The sequence below is a fragment of the Crotalus tigris genome, unplaced genomic scaffold, assembly GCF_016545835.1.
Source record: "Crotalus tigris isolate CLP2741 ecotype Arizona unplaced genomic scaffold, ASM1654583v1 scf7180000020932.1150333, whole genome shotgun sequence".
Classification (NCBI taxonomy): Eukaryota; Metazoa; Chordata; class Lepidosauria; order Squamata; family Viperidae; genus Crotalus; species Crotalus tigris.
This window is the reverse complement of record NW_024098263.1, coordinates 965,544-971,772: the sequence shown is the minus strand read 5'-3', so window position 1 is coordinate 971,772 and position 6,229 is coordinate 965,544.

Below are 6,229 nucleotides of genomic sequence, written 5' to 3'. Positions count from 1 at the left end.
GACCTTTTGACAAGGAAAACCCATAAAGTGCCAAAGAAGGTAATAAAGAATCTCATAACAAGCTTGTTTTTTTCATCTTCCTAACGGATTCGTTTTCCTTTGATGCCGTGTCCGTTTTTCTTAGTTGTTCGCCTTTTGTAAGAAGCATGGAGAGGCTTTTTCGATTAACAAAAAAAAACAAAAAAAGACAGAATGAATCTAAATCCAAATTGATATCCATATAAACATAATAAATGCTCCTTTGTAAAAGAGGGGGGAGGAAATTCTTCTGATAATTTTCACAAACACTGACTTACAATCCTCCGTTTAGTGACTGTTCAAATATACGACATTGAAAACGATGACTTAGAACTTTTTTTGCAGCGCTCAAATGCCTGGCAATTGACTCATATTTATGACGGTCATTATGATTTTGCGACCTTCAGGCAAGCAAGGAGTCAGATTCACTTAACAACCGTGGGACTCATTTAACAACGGAAGTGGTTCACTTAACGACTGTGGCCAGGATGGTCGTAAAATGGAGAAAAATTCATGTGACAAATGTCTCACTTATCAACAGCAATTTTGCTCTTTTGTGGTCATAAGTTAGGGTTACCTATACCTTACTATAGTTTACTGTTTTGTTTTATTATGTTATTTTGTTTCATTTACTTATTTTATTTTACTTACTTTATTTATCTTACTTCATTTTATTTACTTCACCTTATTTTATTACTTTATTTTACTTAATTACTTTATCTTACTTTATTTTATTTTACTTTGCTCAATATTTTACTTTACCTTATTTTATTATTTTACTTTACTTAATCACTTTCTCTTACTTTACTTCATTTTGCCTTATTGTACTTTATTTTATTATTTATTTTACTTTGCTCAATTACTTCATCTCAGTTTATTTTAATTATTTTACTTACATTGCCTTATTTTATTTTACTTTGCTTAATATTTTACTTACTTTACCTTATTTTATTATTTTATTTTATTTTATTATTTTATCTTACTTTATTTTATTTTTCTTATACCTTATTTTACTTTATTATTTTATTTTACTGTGCATACTTTGCACTACTTTATTTGATTTTCCTCTCTGCTTGATTTTTTTAAAAAAAAAAACCTACAAGAATCGCCTCAACCGACTTTTGTTAGCTCAGCGCAGGTGACCAAACAAACTATGTTCCCAACTCACAAAAAAACCCACACCCACACCCCCCCAACTGAGCTTAACCCTAGCCAAACCTCACATGTGTAGTCCCTAACAGTTCTCCGTTGTGTGTTGTGCAACGACAGCCACACCAAAATGTCTCTATCTTTTGCACAGCAAGCGTGACCAAGCTAAACACCTCCGGCCAACATTCGTGGTTGGAAGAGAAGGTTAAAAGAGGCGACGGTGGAACAACCCAGCCCAGCTGGTCAAAAGAATCTATGATGTTTTCAAGTTCTCCATTTGGGGAGAATTTTTGGGGTGACCATCAGATGTCAAGGCAATTCATCTCCGGCCAGTAAGGATGACCAGACCTGCTCTGTCTTAGTGTGGGTTCAAGGGAGGGTGCGAGGAAGCCATGGCGGACCCACCAATTCTGGGAGTTGAAGTCCTCCCCTCTTAAAGCATGGTGGGCTGGGGGATTCTGGGAGTGGAAGTCCTCCCCTCTTAAAGTATGCCGGCTAGGGGATTCTGGGACTTGTAGCCCTCCCTTCTTAAAGCATGGCTGGCTGGGGGATTCTGGGAGTTGAAGTCCACCCAAACCAATTTTTGAGAGAAATGGAGATAGTCCTTCTCAGTGCTCAGTTGTCAAGAGATGTGATGGGTATTGTGACTTTTTTGACTCATTCCACCAGGGGTGTCCGCAGACAGGAGGGCAAAAAAGTCAAGATGGCTTTCCAAAGACTACAATCAACACCACCTGTTCTTTTTCCACGTGCGTCACATGGGGGAGAAGTAATATTAATTTGGTTTAAAGCAGGGGTTCTCAACCTTTTTAATGCCGTGACCCCCCAACCGGTCATAAGTCGAGGACTACTCAACCGGTCGTAAGTCGAGGACTACTCAACTGGTGCAGCATCGTTTGCAGAATGGGACTTTTGGCGGGCTCAGGAGGGCAGCGACAGCCTGGACAATTCCTATTGGCTTTTGAAAGCCAATAGAATTAGACTCTATTCAAGAGAGTCTATTCTATTGGCTTTCAAAAGCCAATAGAATAAAAGGGAGTAGCACAGCGAAGGAAAAGGCGGACTGCGTTGTTTGGCGACCCCCATGAAATGGTCGTTTGACCCCAAATGGGGTCCCAACCCACAGGTGGAGAACCACTGGTTTAAACGAAATACAATTTGTTTAATTACCTGCACTGGGTATTGATCATCACTGCTAGATTGGATCAGTCTCTTCCGCTAATTAAATCAATCTGTCTAGCAATAATTTTAGCTGCATTTAATTTTACGCATATATAATTATGAATCAAATCTAGAGTTTTATTCCTGGGGGGGGGAAGGGGTGTCAAAAAAACCTATTAAAAAAAAGTGGAGTTTAAGAAGCCGTGGTAAATTTTCTACAAATTGATTACAATACAGATTGTATTGACCACAACTGAACTCAAAATTTATGTTGCTAAATGAGACATCTATTAAGTGGGTTTTGCTCCATTTTACGACCTTTCTTGCCACAGTTTTTAACTGAATCCCTGCAGTTGTTAAATTAGCCACTCAGTTGTTAAGTAAATCTGGCTTCCCCCGTTGGCTTTGCTTGACAGATGGTCGCAAAACGGGATCACGTGACCGCGGGACACAGCAACCTTCGTAAATATGAGTCAGTTGTCAACTGCCTGAATTTTATTTCACGTGACAACGGGGAATGCTACGACGGTTGTAAGCGTGAAAAAGGGTCATCATTGCTTTTTTTAGTGCTCTTGTAAGTTTGGCCACTAAACAAACGGTTGTAAGGCAAAGATCAGATGTATTTTGAGATTTTGAGCTTCGGCACAGGCATCAACGAGCACCTCATTGTCAAAAGCCATTTATTGTATTCCTGACAACCTTTTCCCTGTTGCCACATTTTTCAACACGATTAATATTTCTTTCAAACTACCCAGGAAGCATCTGTCTGCAATTCTGGGCCATGTATAAGTCATTTTTGTCCCGTAGCTTGGCAGATTGTACACAGCACCCACAACAGGGGATGAATAATGATGTGCGTTTATTTTTGCAAATGGAGCTTATTTCTTATTTTTTGAAGCTTGGAGTTGAGTTGGGAGGCGGGTTTGCTGGGAGATTTTTTTTGCTGTTAGCTACTCTGACCCTTTGAGAATGAATTGCATACAACTTAAGTTCAGATGGTCCTCCACTTATGACAGTTTATTTAGTGACCATTCAAAGTAACGATGGCACTGAAAACTGAAGCTTATGATGGTGTTATGTTACAGGGATGAAATTTATTCATTTAATGACTGTTTGAAGTTAGAATGACACTCCAAAAAGTGACTTATGATCGCTTTTCACCCTTACGACCGTTGCAGCATCCCCTGGTCACATGATCAGAATTTGGGCACTTGGCGACTGACTCGTACTTATGACGGTCGCAGCATCCCAGGGTCACATGATTCTCTTTTGTGACCTTCTGACAAGCAAAGTCAATGGGGGAAGCCGCATTCACTTAATGACCGTGTCACTAATTTAAAAATGGCTACGATTCACTTAACTACTGGGGCAAGAAAGGTAGTAAAATGACACAGACTTAACACTTAAGCAACTACCTTGCTTAGCAATAGAAATTTTGGGCTCAATTGTGGTCATAAGCTGAGGACTAGAATCCCATCAGTTAATTAATTGGCTGAAAACCAGGAGCTGCTTTCCCACTATTTGCCATGGTTGTTAAGTGAATCACTGCACTTTTTTGGTGAGTCGTATGGCCGTTAAGCAAATCGGCTTTCCCCACGGACTTGGCCTGTGGGAAGCGGGCAGGGAAGGCTGCGAATGGGGATCATGTGACCCTGGGGAGACCGTGCCACCGTCATACATACGTGCCAAGTTTCTATTATGTGACCGTGGGAACGCTGTGATGGGCATGAGGACTGGTCATCAGTCTCTTTGGAAGGAAAGGGAAGAAAAAGAAAGAAAGAAAGAAAGAAAGAAAGAAAGAAAGAAAGAAAGAAAGAAAGAAAGAAAGAAAGAAAGAAAGAAAGAAAGAAAGAGAGGGGGGAGGGAGGGAAGGAGGGAGGGAGGGAGGGAGGAAGGGAAGGAAGGAAGACAGTGAAAGAAAGAAAGAAAGAAAGAGACAGAGAAGAAAGAAAGAAAGAAAGAAAGAAAGAAAGAAAGAAAGAAAGAAAGAAAAAGAGATAAAGAAACCAAGACAGAAAGAAAAAAAGAAACAGAGATGAAAGAAAGAAAGACACCGAGAGACAGAGACAGAAAGAAAGACTGAAAGACAGAGAAAGAAAGAAAGAAAGAAAGAAAGAAAGAAAGAAAGAAAGAAAGAAAGAAAGAAAGAAAGGAAGGAAGGAAGGAAGGAGGAGGGAGAGAAGGAGGGAGGAAGGAAGAAAGAAAGTGAAAGAAAGAGAGAGAGATTCAGAGAAGAAAGAAAGAAAGAAAGAAAGAGGGATAAAGAAACCAAGACAGAAAGAAAAAAGAAAGAAAGAGACAGAGATGAAAGAAAGAAAGACAGCGAGAGAGACAGAGACAGAAAGACTGAAAGACAGAGAAAGAAAGAAAGAGAGACAGAGAAGAAAGAAAGAAACAGAAAGAAAGAAAAAGAGATAAAGAAAGAAAGAAAGAAACACACCGAGAGAGACAGAGACAGAAAGAAAGACTGAAAGACAAAGAAAGAAAGAAAGAAAGAAAGAAAGAAAGAAAGAAAGAAAGAAAGAAAAAGAGATAAAGAAACTAAGAGAGACAGACAGAAAGAAAGACACCGAGAGAGACAGAGACAGAAAGAAAGACTGAAAGACAGAGAAAGAAAGAAAGAGACAGAGGTGCAAGAAAAAAAGACACCGAGAGAGACACAATAAGAAAGACTGAAAGACAGTGAAAGAAAGAAAGAAAGAAAGAAAGAAAGAAAGAAAGAAAGAAAGAAAGAAAGAAAGAAAGAAAGAAAGAAAGAAGCAGTCCCTCCATTTATCTTAAAAGCGAGCAGAAAGAAAGGGAAGTTGTGACAATCCAGATGTGGCGGAATCCCAATCTCTAGCTACCACGCCCACTAAAATCAAGGATGAGGGGTTTTGTAGTGCAGCCACTGCTAGAGATCAGCGGGGATGGTCTCCACAGGGAACAGGAGAATGGATCTCACGCAGGGCTTCTGGTGCCCTCTAGTGGCCAAAGGCGTCATGAAACGCTCTCTTATTTTTCTAGATCCGATTCGATTCTCTCCTTCGGAAAATTTAATACGAATTCAGCAAACATTTCGCCTTGCTTCGGACCCAAAAACTGGCCGAAGAAGAAGAAGAAAATTGGGAATTTTGCCCTTAAATCACTCCACATTTCCCCATAAGCAGCACTTTGGGGGGATGTTTTTTATATCTTAATTATGAAATTATATCCCTGCCTTTCTGTTTACTTTAGTTAAAAATAAGAGAGAGAATTACAGGCAGACCTTGACTTATGACCATAATTGAGCCCAAAATTTCTGTCGCTAAGCAAGACAGTTGTAAGATGAGCAGCTTTGCTCCATTTTACGATCTTTCTTGCCAGATGTTGGATCTCTCCTAACCAGGTTAAATGCATCACATGAACAAACCAGCATTCTCTGCTTACTTTCACACTAACTTGAATCCCTACAGTTGCTCATTTAACAACCAGGGGCAGGAAAGGTCATAAAATGGGGGCAAAACCCACTGAACAACTGTCTCACTTAGATACTAGAAATTCGGGCCTCAGTTGTGGTGGTAAGTCAAGGACTGACTTTAGTGGCAGGACTCGAACACAGAACTCCAAGGCCACTGACTAACCAGGATGGCAAATTGCAACCCAAACAACAATATATAGACAAAACATTTATTTTTATTTTTTTGCAAAATGCAAAACACACAACGACATCCCATGGCAGGAGAAGGGACCCGCCATGGTCCTTGTGTCAGGGATCATCAGAGCATGCGATGAGTGCCACAAGATCCCACAAGTGCAGCAGGGACGCTCCTAGCTAATCCCTCCGAAGGTCAAGAGTGTGAAACATCCCGGACGGGTGAAATAAACTTTTTTGCCGTTCACCCATTTGTAGTAACGGCAAGATTGCCTCCTGATTTTCTCT